The following is a 14,074-nucleotide window of genomic DNA, read 5'->3' as shown; positions in this document are numbered from 1 at the left end:
GAACATACCTTATATATATTATCTCTGGGGCCTCCAGAGTGGGAAGAAAAACTGTAAGAGGGAAAAAGGAACCCTTCCCTTCCATTGGCAACCTGCGAGCTTTGCTTCTTGCCTTTATGGTTCATATAAAATAATCAGAGGATCGTGTGTCGTTGGAACTCTCTTCCTCAAAGGGCAGTGAAGGTTACAGTCAGATCAGCCATGATTGTATTGAATAGCGGAGCCAGGCTCAAAGGGCCGAGTGGCCTATTCCTGCTCCTAACTCGTATGTTTTGTATGTAACTAGAACCTGAGGGAAGAAAGTTCTAAGTGAGTTCGCCAGTTTGCAACAGCATGGTTTCCAGTTCTCTTCTGCTGGAGATACCCAGAATCCAATCATGATATTGATACATGGCAGCAGCGGCCTGCGAAATGTTTATTAAGGATCTCAGTCAAAGTGAAAGCCATAAGCCCAGCAGATCACACTTGAGAAATACCAGCAGCAGTAATTGGTGCAACTAATTGATACCTGAGTCCTACGACTGCTGACTAGAAGTACACAGAGCTGTGGAGAAAGTCTTACCTTTGCCTGGGCCCCTGGGCCTCGTGTAGGACCTTAAATGGGCTGCACACTGGAGACTCTGCCATTGCCAATTCAATTCAATAATGGACTGCCTCTGGGCTCCAGATAAGGATCAGGTCAGTGCTCTCCTTTAATCAGTTGGCAGCTGTGCTGACGACATCTTAAGAAGAGAACGGTTTGATTCCTATTTTAGCCTTTTTGTAATATGACAATTGACCAGGCATATTTCAGCCGGCGCAACCAGGAACCTGGAACAAATATTGACTCTTTTATAAACGATCTGTATCACTTAGCAGATAGTTGCGAGTATGGGACATTGAGGGAGGAGCTCATCAGAGACTGCATCATACTGGGGGTGATCGATGAAGCATTGTTGGACTTCTTACTGTCCAGAGGAGATCTCACTTTGTCCAAAGCTACACAGTTAGTCGGACAACCGAAACATGCAAGCAAATCAGGCTATTCATCCGGGGTGATGGGGAGCCTTCCTGGGGGCTGACCACTGACTGGGTCCAATGTGTGAACCATAGAGCTATCAGTGTGCCTGCCAGAAAACAGAGCTGGTAGGAAGAGGGCAAAGTTGCTACCATTGTTCGATGTCCACATTGCGGAGGTGAAAAAAAAATCATCAGTGGAAAGTTTGCCCTGCCATTAATGCAATGTGCTGTTCCTGCCACAAGGGGGGGCATTTTAAAATAGCTTCAGCAGCAGCAGGAAACTCCCATATTCAAGTCAAAAATTTCAAGACAGATCATTCCAATCTGCAACTGTCCAAGAAATAGATGATACTGAAGAATAGGATGTATTCTTCTTAGGTGAAGTGGCAAAGCTGCACTAGTATTCCTTGCAAGCAGCTATCATGGTCAATGGCAGGAAGGGGAATTTTAAATTGGACAAAGGAGCAAGAGTATCCATTCTTTCCTTTACCAGACTGTGACAGAGAAGTTACAATTAGGTCAGCCATGATCTTATTGACTGGTGAAGCAGGCTTGGGGACAGGGGGGCAAGTGACCGACTCCTGCTCCTAACTTGTATGTTCATGTGTGGCTGAATTTCTCCAGCCGTCTACCATTCAACTTCATGGCTCAGGATCTATTCCACTCGAGGTGTGAGAAGAAATGACTGCTACATTTCATTGTAATGGTATAGAGTTCAGTGATTCTCTGTATATAATTCCAGATTAACATTGCTCTTTGTTGAGCATAGAAGCTTGTTTAGTTTTACATCCTTCTTTCTTGCAAAAGAAACTCAAGTTGACTCAGTAGGCCATGAATCAGTCTTCATAGACAAAACTTCATTCCTACAACCATAGGAGAACCATAGTAGATCTTCTTCAAGGAGAGGCTAGATGAAGCGGGAGACAGGTGCACCAAGGGTGAAGGTGACCAGCTGCAAGATGAACTTCTAGAGCTTAGTTGGCTCTTTTGGGAAAGAGTGGAAGAGGATGTTATCCAAGATGCCACTGAGATTGATGGTTTGTTGCAGGAGGTGTTCTGAACCTTGCTTTACTTTGAAAACAGTGTGGATGATGATGATACCAGCTCAGATACCTCTGCTGAGCAGCATCAGCATATTTTTGAAAAAGGTGGTAAAGATGCAAGTTCTTCTGCTGAAGACACCAACGACCTAGAACAAACTGAAGCAGCCATTCTTTTGTACAATGAAGAGCCGAGACCAGAAATTTTTACTATTGCTGCTGCAACGGTTGTTGAACAAATCCCTCCTATTGTTGAATCTCAAGTTAAATCTGGAATCAAAAAATTACAGAGGTACTTACTACAGACCTTACTAACACCATAGGTGTAAAAGAAAGTGTAATTTCTCTGTCTCCACATGTTTCTTTCACTGCTGATGCTGGTGACAGCATACATTCTGGTGAAGTAAAAAAGGAAATAAGGAAATCAAATAGAGGGCATGAGAAAAGATTAGCAAGTAACGTTAAGGATAACCCAAAGATGTTTTACCAATAAATTAATACTAAAAGGTTAGTTAAGGAAAAAGTGGGACCTATCAGAGATGAAGATGGAAACTTGTATGTAGATGCAGAGGCTGTGGGAAGGGTTTTGAATGAATATTTTGTCTCCGTGTTTACAAAGGAAAGGGAGGATGGAGATGTAGTAGTCCAGGATGAACACTGCGAGACATTGGACGAGATAGTTATAAAGAGAGAGGAAGTACTCGAAGGGTTGAAATCCTTGAAAGTTGATAAGTGATCAGGGCCAGAGGATTGTTTCCGAGGCTGCTGAAGGAAGTCAGGGAGGAGATAGCAGATACTGAGGATGATTTTCCAATCTTCACTAGATACAGGGGAGGTACCGGAGGACTGGAGGAATGCAAACGTAGTTCCATTGTTTAAAAAGGGATCAAAGGAAATGCCAAACAATTATAGGCCAGTTAGTCTTACATCGGTGGTGAGCAAATTAGTAGAATCAATCCTGAGAGGTAGGATTAACTGTCATGTGGAAAGGCATGGACTAGTCAGGGATGGTCAGCATGGATTTGTTAAAGGAAGGTCTTGATTGAATTCTTTGAGGAAGTGACAAGAAGAGTTGATGAAGGTAGTGCAGTGGATGTTGTGTACATGGATTTTAACAAGGCATTTGACAAGGTCCCACATGGCAGATTGGTCGGGAAAGTAAAAGCCCATGGGATTCAGGGTAATGTGGCAAACTGAATAAAAGGTTGGCTTTGTAACAGGAAACAAAGGGTAATGGTCGATGGATGCCCTTGCGAATGGAAAGTTGTCTCAAGTGGTGTTCCACAGGGCTTGGTGTTGGGACACTTGCTGTTTGTGTTATATATTAATGATTTGGACGTGAACGTGGGGGGCGCGATTGGGAAATTTGCAGATGACACGAAGATTGGCCGAGTAGTGGATAGTGTAGAGGATAGCCATAATCTCCAAAACGATATAGATGGGTTGGTGGAGTGGGCGGTAAAGTGGCAGATGGATTTTAATATAGAGAAGTGTGAGGTCATACATTTAGGGAGGTCAAACAGTTACAAGGATTACACAATAAATGGGAATATACTAAGAGGGGTAGATGAAGTGAGAGATCTTGGCGTACAAGTATACAGGTCCCTGAAGGCAGCAGTTCAAATAGGCAAGGTTGTAAGGAAGGCATATGGAATGTTGTCCTTCTTTGGCAGAGGTATAGAATATAAAAGTAAGGATATAATGTTGGAATTGTATAAAACACTGGTGAGGTCACAACTGGAGTATTGTGTGCAGTTCTGGTCACCACATTACAGGAAGGACGTAATAGCTCTGGAAGGAGTGCAGAGGAGGTTTACAAGAATGTTGCCAGGGTTAGAAAAGTGTAGCTACAAGGAGAGATTGGATAGGTTGGGGTTACTTTCCTTAGAACAAAGAAGGCTGAGAGGTGACTCGATTGAGGTGTACAAAATGATGAGGGGAATAGATAGAGTGGACAGGATAAAATTGTTTCCCTTGGTGGAGAATTCTGGAACCAGGGGACATAGATTCAAGACAAGTGGCAGAAGGTGTAGGGGGGAAATGAGGAAGAATTTTTTTACGCAGAGGGTAGTGGGTGTCTGGAATTCGCTGCCCAAGTTGGCGGTAGAGGTAGAAACTCTAAACTCTTTTAAAAAGTACCTGGATCTGCACCTAAAGTGCTGTAAGCTGCAGGGCTATGGGCTGGGTGCAGAAAGGTGGGATTAGAAAGGGCACCTGGGTGTCCTCGGGCTGGCATGGACAGGATGGGCCGAATGGCCTCCTTCTGTGCTGAAATGTTTCTATGGTTCTATGGAAATTCCAGTGATGTTCATGCCTGCTGAGGAGCAAACTCATACCAAAGAGAAGGTGCCCACAGATAAATGTATTAGAAGGACAATCATCCGTTTTTTCCCTTCAGAATATTCTCTGTCCACCTGATTCATTCATGGATCATGCATTACATAACACTTCAGTTCATTGCAACTGTAGAAGCTTCTAGATCCTCTACAGCTGTGCAAATCTTCACCGGAGCTGAACGAGGTTCATTCTTTCAATTAAGAGCAGCCAGCAGTCCAGCCTTTCCCCGAAGTACCAAGGAGAAGGGAAAGAAAAAAAGAGAAGAGAAAGAAAACATGTGTATGTCACCTTTATACTGCGGACCAGAAACAGAAATCTCTGCCTGAGGAAATTTCTGCCTTCCAAGGAGTAGGTTCTGCAGAGCATACGTCCTACACATCCTCAAAGAGAGAAGAGCACACTGGGAGATTGATGCCAGTGGCACAAGAGACTTTTGGGGGTGGTGTTGGTTGGGGGGGGTAGTAGGAGTATCATGAATGTGTAAATGTTTTGAGTAGAACAAAAGACCGGCGGGGGAGATGTCATATAAAGGGACTATGCTAATAGCTAGTGTGCATCTAGCACTCAGGGGAGGCGATGGTGTCATGGTATTGTGGCTGGGCTAGCAATCCAGAGAGCCAAGGTAATGCTCTCGGGACCCCAGTTTGAATCCCGCCAGAAGGCAGGATTTGAATTCAGTAAAAATCTGGAATTAAAGGTCTGATGATGACGACCCCTCTGCTGGTTGGAGTCACACCTAGCACAAAGGAAGATGGCTGTGTTTGTTGGAGGACAATCATCTCAGCTCCAGGACATCATCACAGGAGTTCCTCAGGGCAGTGTCCTCGGCCCAACCATCTTCAGCTGCTTCATTAATGACCTTCCTCCCATCATAAGGTCAGAAGTGGGGATGTTCGCTGATGATTGCACAATGTTCAGCACCATTCACGACTCCTCAGGTACTGAAGCAGTCCTTGTCCAAATGCAGCAAGACCTGGACAATATCCAGGCTTGGGCTGACAAGTGGCAAGTAACATTCACGCCACACAAGTGTCGGGTAATGACCATCTCCAACAAGAGAGAATCCAACCATCGCCCCTTGATGTTCAGTGCCATTACCATCACTGAATCCCCCGCTATCAACATCCTGGGGGTTACCATTGACCAGAAACTGAACTGGACTAGCCATATAAATACCGTGATAACAAGAGCAGATCAGAGGATAGGAATCCTGCGACGAGTAACTCACCTCCTGACTCCCCAAAGCCTGTCCACCTACAAGGCACAAGTCAGAAGTGTGATGAAATACTCCCCACTTGCCTGGATGAGCGTTTCTCCCACAACACTCAAGAAGCTTGACACCATCCAGGACAAATCAGCCCGCTTGATTGGCACCACATCCACAAACATTCACTCTGCCACCGATGCACAGTAGCAGCAGTGTGTACCATCTACAAGGTGCACTGCAGGAATTCACCAAGGCTCCTTCAAAAGCACCTTCCAAACCCAATGACCATTACAATCTGGAGGACAAAGGTGGCAGATAGATGGGAATACCACCATCTGGAAGTTCCCGTCCAAGTTATTCGCCACCTTGACTTGGAAATATATTCACTGTCGCTGGGTCAAAAACCTGGAACTCCCTGCCTGATAGCGCTGTAGTAACCACATGGAGTGCAGCGGTTCAAGAAGGAGGCTCACCACCACCTTCTCAAGGGCAGCTAGGGATGGACAATAAATGCTGACCCAGCCAGCGAAGCCCACTTCCCGTGGATGAATAAAAATAAGTAAATCATCAGTGAAATTAAATCACGTAACTAGAAAATGAGGGAAGAAGTTTCTCAGGGAGCCCTGTGCTAAAATCCATTTCTGTAAGTAGTTTAAATGGTCAATAAGCAGTCTCTAATTTGCAATGGCATGGTTTCCGGCTTTCTTCTATTGGAGACATCCGGAGCCTGGTCATGATATTAATAAAATAAATAAATGGATTTGATATACTGATGAGCCATAATCCAATAGAATGGGGGATCAGACTGGAGAGTATCAGACCTTGTTACTAAACACCATTTATGAAGGGTGTGGATTGCCATTCCAAGAAATTCCGGGAAATTGACGTAAATCAAGTTTGTTTTTAAAACGATTACAGATGGGGAAAGCCCCAGGTTCTGTTTTAATACAGCCCTTCAGTTACTTGTTACTCTACATAAGAAAAACAGCAGGGAATTCCCGAAGCTGCGCTGACAGCGACTCCCCAGCAGGGGGAGTGAGGAGAGAGTGAGGAGGGGGCGGGGCTTCTGGTGCCAGCCCCAGGAACACACCACTGAAACTCAGAAAGGAGGGTAAATATTGGTAACATGCTTAATAAATCACCCCGGATATTTCCATACGAAACTTAAAATCAAACGTATCATGATGAACGAAAAAAAACTGAAATAAAAAATACTGCTTTCCATTTCCTGCATTTAATATTTTAAATTTTATATTTTACAATTCTCCCCCGAAAAGTAGAGCAGAGTAGTTTTCTCTAAAATGGAACATGAAACGTAGATCCAACCAAATGCAAAAAGGGGGGGGGGGGGAAGCCAGAAGCCATCATGTAATATTTATCTATTAGCGCAATGGCTAATTGGGAAATAATTGAATTTATAAAGACTCATATTTATTCAATTACGTAACATCTGATGTGATGTGGGGCAGGATCTTTTCTTCTGGAGGATATGACTGGGATTTATCTGACACCCGTTCCCCCTCTTTGTGTGTGCTATTAGCTGGATCCCCAGGGTTCTTTGCTGGAACGCTGAGTATCTCCGTGAGGGGAGCGGATACAGTGTAACACAGAGAGGTTTTAGAGTATCAGAGTGAGGGATACAGTGTAACACAGAGAGGGTCCAGTGTATCAGAGTGAGGGATACAGTGTAACACAGAGAGGAACCAGTGTATCAGAGTGAGGGATACAGTGTAACACAGAGAGGATCCAGTGTATCAGAGTGAGGGACCCAGTGTAACCCTGGGTCACTACAGCGCTGCTACAGCCCACAGAGCAGAGTGAGTAGAGACCATTCTCTCTCCCCCTCCCTCCCGCCCTCTCTCTCTCTCACTCTCACCCCACCTCCCCACCGGTCTCCGCTCCCCCCCCCCCACCCCCGTCTGCGCCCCCCCCCCACTCCACCCCAGTCTGCCCCCCCACCTCCGTCTCTCCCCCCGGTCTCTCGCCCCTCCCCCACCTCACCCCCTCGATGCCTCCCCCCATCTCACCCCCTCGATGTCTCCCCCCATCTCACCCCCTCGATGTCTCCCCCCATCTCACCCCCTCGATGTCTCCCCCCATCTCACCCCCTCGATGTCTCCCCCCATCTCACCCCCTCGATGTCTCCCCCCATCTCACCCCCTCGATGTCTCCCCCCATCTCACCCCCTCGATGTCTCCCCCCATCTCACCCCCTCGATGTCTCCCCCCATCTCACCCCCTCGATGTCTCCCCCCATCTCACCCCCTCGATGTCTCCCCCCATCTCACCCCCTCGATGTCTCCCCCCATCTCACCCCCTCGATGTCTCCCCCCATCTCACCCCCTCGATGTCTCCCCCCATCTCACCCCCTCGATGTCTCCCCCCATCTCACCCCCTCGATGTCTCCCCCCATCTCACCCCCTCGATGTCTCCCCCCATCTCACCCCCTCGATGTCTCCCCCCATCTCACCCCCTCGATGTCTCCCCCCATCTCACCCCCTCGATGTCTCCCCCCATCTCACCCCCTCGATGTCTCCCCCCATCTCACCCCCTCGATGTCTCCCCCCATCTCACCCCCTCGATGTCTCCCCCCATCTCACCCCCTCGATGTCTCCCCCCATCTCACCCCCTCGATGTCTCCCCCCATCTCACCCCCTCGATGTCTCCCCCCATCTCACCCCCTCGATGTCTCCCCCCATCTCACCCCCTCGATGTCTCCCCCCATCTCACCCCCTCGATGTCTCCCCCCATCTCACCCCCTCGATGTCTCCCCCCATCTCACCCCCTCGATGTCTCCCCCCATCTCACCCCCTCGATGTCTCCCCCCATCTCACCCCCTCGATGTCTCCCCCCATCTCACCCCCTCGATGTCTCCCCCCATCTCACCCCCTCGATGTCTCCCCCCATCTCACCCCCTCGATGTCTCCCCCCATCTCACCCCCTCGATGTCTCCCCCCATCTCACCCCCTCGATGTCTCCCCCCATCTCACCCCCTCGATGTCTCCCCCCATCTCACCCCCTCGATGTCTCCCCCCATCTCACCCCCTCGATGTCTCCCCCCATCTCACCCCCTCGATGTCTCCCCCCATCTCACCCCCTCGATGTCTCCCCCCATCTCACCCCCTCGATGTCTCCCCCCATCTCACCCCCTCGATGTCTCCCCCCATCTCACCCCCTCGATGTCTTCCCCCCATCTCACCCCCTCGATGTCTCCCCCCATCTCACCCCCTCGATGTCTCCCCCCATCTCACCCCCTCGATGTCTCCCCCCATCTCACCCCCTCGATGTCTCCCCCCATCTCACCCCCTCGATGTCTCCCCCCATCTCACCCCCTCGATGTCTCCCCCCATCTCACCCCCTCGATGTCTCCCCCCATCTCACCCCCTCGATGTCTCCCCCCATCTCACCCCCTCGATGTCTCCCCCCATCTCACTCCCTCGATGTCTCCCCCCATCTCACCCCCTCGATGTCTCCCCCCATCTCACCCCCTCGATGTCTCCCCCCATCTCACCCCCTCGATGTCTCCCCCCATCTCACCCCCTCGATGTCTCCCCCCATCTCACCCCCTCGATGTCTCCCCCCATCTCACCCCCTCGATGTCTCCCCCCATCTCACCCCCTCGATGTCTCCCCCCATCTCACCCCCTCGATGTCTCCCCCCATCTCACCCCCTCGATGTCTCCCCCCATCTCACCCCCTCGATGTCTCCCCCCATCTCACCCCCTCGATGTCTCCCCCCATCTCACCCCCTCGATGTCTTCCCCCCATCTCACCCCCTCGATGTCTTCCCCCCATCTCACCCCCTCGATGTCTCCCCCCATCTCACCCCCTCGATGTCTCCCCCCATCTCACCCCCTCGATGTCTCCCCCCATCTCACCCCCTCGATGTCTCCCCCCATCTCACCCCCTCGATGTCTCCCCCCATCTCACCCCCTCGATGTCTCCCCCCATCTCACCCCCTCGATGTCTCCCCCCATCTCACCCCCTCGATGTCTCCCCCCATCTCACCCCCTCGATGTCTCCCCCCACCTCACCCCCTCGATGTCTCCCCCCACCTCACCCCCTCGATGTCTCCCCCCACCTCACCCCCTCGATGTCTCCCCCCACCTCACCCCCTCGATGTCTCCCCCCACCTCACCCCCTCGATGTCTCCCCCCATCTCACTTCCCCGTCTCTCCTCTGTCTCCCCCACTCCGTCTCCCTCCTCCGTCTCCCTCCTCCGTCTCCCCCCCTCCGTCTCCCCCCCTCCGTCTCCCCCCCTCCGTCTCCCCCCCTCCGTCTCCCCCCCTCCGTCTCCCCCCCTCCGTCTCCCCCCCTCCGTCTCCCCCCCTCCGTCTCCCCCCCTCCGTCTCCCTCCTCTGTCTCCCCCCTCCCCCCGTCTCCCTCCTCATCTCCCCCCCCCCGCCCACCACCCCCAGCTGTTTCTTTCTATCCCACTGTAGTCTGATTAATATGTCTATTTAACGAAGGAACTTTATTGATGGGCCTGACTGATTTGTTTAAACAACCAACTCCCCTCTGTCCTTGGTTTAGGGTTTATTTCCCTCGCTCCCCTCCTTTTGAGGGGTAGCACCTGGTGAGTGTCATATCCCCCCGGACCGGGTAGACGAGTTCTGGCACATTGTTGCCTCGCCTTCATGTTTCCCCTCTCCTCCATCCTGTTTAGACTATTCGAGCCCCTATTTTTCTGCTGTCCTACATTGTGTGTGTATATGCGTGTGGAGAATTAATGAACCAGAAGCACACGAGTTCTTGCCATGTCTTGGGCTAATATTTATCCCTGATCATTTAAAAGAATAATCAGATTATCTGATTTTGTTCACATTACTGTTTGTATAATCTTGTGTTCAAACTGACTGTTCTGTTTCACATTAGAAGAGTGGCTTATTATAACTTTTTCATTCATTCATGGGATGTGGGTGTCACTGGCTATGCCAGTATCTATTGACCATCCCTAATTACCCTTGCGAAGGTAGTGATGAGCTGCCACCTTGATCCGCTGCAGTCCGTGTGGTGTAGGTACATCCGCAGTGCTATTAGGAAGGGAGTTCCAGGATTTTGACCCAGCGACAAGTGAAGGAACGGTGATATATTTCCAAGTCAGGATGGTGAGTGGCTTGGAGGGGAACTTCTTCCAGGTGGTGGTGTTCCCATCTATCTGCTGATCTTGTCCTTCTAGCTGGTAGTGATCATGGGTTTGGAAGGTGCTGTCGAAGGTGCCTTGGTGAATTCCTGCAGCGCACCTTGTAGATGGTACACACTGCTGCTACTGTGCATCGGTGGTGGAGGGAGTGAATATTTGTGGATGTGGTGCCGATCAAGTGGGCTGCTTTGTCTCGGTGTCAAGCTTCTTGAGTGTTGTGGGAGCTGCACTCATCCAGGCAAGTGGAGAGTATTCCATTACACCCCTGACATGTGCCTTGTAGATGATGGACAAGCTTTAGGGAGTTGAGAGGTGAGTTACTCATCACACGATTCCTAGACTCTGACCTGCTCTTGTAGCCATAGTATTTATATGGCAAGTCCAGTTCAGTTTCTGGTCAATGGTAACCCCCCCACCGCAGGATGTTGATAGTGGGGATTCAGTGATGGTAATGCCATTGAACGTCAAGGGGAGATGGTTAGATTCTCTCTTGTTGGAGATGGTCATTGCCTGACACTTGTGTGGGTGAATGTTACTTGCCACTTGTCAGCCCAAACCTGGGTATTGTCCAGGTCTTGCTGCAGTTGGACATGGACTGCTGTATGGAGAAAAGTTCAAGTTGTTGTAATTTCTCTAATTTTCAAGTCGATATGTTCTTTGAAGTGTTTTTTTTACAAATTTTGAGTTTAGTATATTTTGTGCTTTAAAAAAAGAACAGTGGCTTCACTTCAAAAGTATTCCAGGAGCTGCAAGTGCTTTGGGTTATCCTGAGGTTGTGAAAGGTGTAAAGACAAATCTTTTTTTTAAATGTAAGAATAATTTTTTGTCAAGTAGTATTGCTAAATGCACTTCAATCCATAACCTGTTACAACTTGTTGCCCCCCCACCCCCACCATTTGTTAACCAAAACAAGACTAAGACTGCATGATAGTGACTGGAATTACACAAAACACTGTTCAAATAAATAATACTGCAGTTGCTGGCTATCTGGAAACAAATAAAAAAAACTGGAAAGGCTCAGCAAGTTTATTTCAAAAGGAATAATGTGCAGGGCTATGGGGAAAGAGCTGGAGGGAGTGGGACTAATTATGTAGCTCTTTTAAAGAGCTAGCACAGGCATGACGGGCTGAATGGTCTCCTTCAGTGTTGTGCATTTTCTATGTTTCTGTCAGTTAGATTTCTATCTGTCTGTAGATTTCTATCTTTCTTTGTCCATGGCTTTAGAAAGGGCCCAACAATTGTATTCTGCTAAATTTGTTTCCTTCACTTCATTCCCAGAGTCGAATACGTTTCACCTTTCCATCACACTAATGTCAGCTACAAACAGTTATCCATTAACATCGCCCAGTAGGACAGCCTTTAATAAAATAGAATTTTGTTAGGTATAATTTTTCCTTTGGAAGGAAACAGATGTTTCAGCAATTTCTGGTGTGCCTTGGTTGTGCAGACGCTTTTGTGGTTTGTTAATATCTGATTTGGGTTAAAACTGATAAAGAACTTCCATTTATACAGCGCTGCCGTGTCAAAACATCTGAAATACTGGGACCTGCTAATTAGCACTGAAATGTACTTTCCTGGCCCTGATATAAAGCACTATGTGTGACTTGGTTTTCGGACGAGGGTGACTGTTCTTAGTCATAGTTGTCCAGCATGTGGGACAGCACCACACCTGGGTTAATTGGAAGTCCAGATGTAACTATTTGTATTTAGCAAACAGACTCTTCTTAGGCAAATGACTGCAGTGTCCATATCTACACGGCATATGTATGTGAGCTTTATCCTTTGTGTATATTCCTTGGAGAAGTGGAGAGATGAAAGGTCGCTTGCATGTGTTTATTTTTGACCTTAAGAGTTATTTGGTTGCTGACTGGTGGTAGATATTTAAATGAACATAGACATGTGAAGTACATTTACCTCATCTGAGGCATTGTCTATTAAAATTAGTGCCTGTGGATAAACCTAAGCCATTGCAACCACATTTTTGACTAGTCAGTAATTCCTGTTGGACAACACTGCGTTGGGAAAATACCTCTACGTTAGTAGTAATTTCGGTTAGCTTTTGATCTTGCCAGATGCAGCAATAGTAGAACCATAGAAAAGTTACAGCAGGGAAAGAGGCCATTCAGCCCATTGTGTCTGCGCCAGCCAGAAAAAGCAAGAAGAAACTAGCTGCTCATTTTTACCCCATTTTCCAGCACCTGGACCATAGCCTGGCAGGTTACAGCACTTCAGGTGCAGGTCCAGGTACCTTTTTAAATGAGTTGAGTGTTTCAGCCTCGATCGCCAACTTAGGCAGTGAAAAAGTTTTTCCTCATGTCCCCTCTAATCCTTCTACCAATCATCATAAATCTATGCACGCTGGAAATTGACCCCCTCAGTTAGAGGAAACAGGTCTTTCTTGTCTATCCTATCTAGGCCCCTCTTAATTTTGTGCACCTCAGTTAGGTCGGCCCTTAGCCACCTCTGTTCTCAGGAAAGCAACCTTAGCCGATTCAATCTTTCCTCATAGCTGCAGTTTTCAAGCCCTGGCAACATTCTTGTAAATTTCCTCTGTGCTCTGTCTGGAGCAATTATGTCTTTCCTGTAATGTGGTGACCAGAACTGTGTGCACAATTCCAGCTGTGGCCTAACCAGCGTTTTATACAGTTCCAACACTACAGGCCTGCTTTTGTATTCGATATCTCATCTATTAAAGGAAAGCATTCCATATAATAGCTTTACCACCTTATTCATCTCGCCTGCCACTTTCAGGGACCTGCATTCCAAGGCCTCTCACTTCCTCAACTTCTCTCAATGTTGTCCCATTTATTGAGTATTCCCTTGCTTTGTTGGCTTTACCCAAATGCATTACCTCACACTGCTCCAAATTGAGTTCCATTTGCCACTTCTCCGCCCACTCAACCAAACCATTGATATCATTCTGGAGATAACAGCTATCCTCTTCACTATCAGCTACCCAGCAAATTTTTGCATCATCTGCAAACTTCCCAATCGTGCCTTGCACATTTATGTCCAAGTCATTAATATATACAGCAAACAACGAGGGCCCCAACACTGAGCCCTGTGGAACACCTCTGGAAACTGTTTTCCATTCGCAAAAACATCCATCGACCATTACCCTTTGTTTCCTGTCGCTGAGCCAATTTTGGATCCAGCTCTCCACCTTCCTCTGTATCCCATGGGTCTCCCTTTTCTGACCAGTCTGCCATGTGGGACCTTGTCAGATGCCTTACTAAAATCCATGTTATCAACATCCACTGCACCACTGTCATCAATCCTCCTTGTTACTTCCTCAAAAAATTCTATTAAGTTTATAAGACACAATCCTTCCCTAACAAAACCATGCTGAC

General features: G+C 48.2%; 1 protein-coding gene across 5 annotated transcripts in view; it reads left to right on the top strand.

The window, feature by feature from the left end:
- The first annotated feature begins 7,201 nt into the window (after window positions 1-7,201).
- c18h21orf91 (chromosome 18 C21orf91 homolog) overlaps window positions 7,202-14,074 on the top strand; it is a 47,927-nt gene continuing 41,054 nt past the window's right edge. For 2 of the 5 annotated variants that reach the window (XM_041211783.1, XM_041211782.1), the window contains exon 1: window positions 7,203-7,400. The gene's annotated coding sequence lies outside the window, so the exon portion shown is untranslated. Of the gene's footprint in view, window positions 7,401-10,114; window positions 10,158-10,670; window positions 10,690-14,074 lie in introns of those variants that run through there. The other 3 variants (XM_041211784.1, XM_041211787.1, XM_041211786.1) reach the window with 3 other exon arrangements.

This window comes from Carcharodon carcharias, chromosome 18 (genome assembly GCF_017639515.1).
Source record: "Carcharodon carcharias isolate sCarCar2 chromosome 18, sCarCar2.pri, whole genome shotgun sequence".
NCBI classification, from domain to species: domain Eukaryota; kingdom Metazoa; phylum Chordata; class Chondrichthyes; order Lamniformes; family Lamnidae; genus Carcharodon; species Carcharodon carcharias.
The sequence above is the reverse complement of the archived record's forward strand: the minus strand, read 5'-3'. Positions and strand labels throughout refer to the sequence as shown.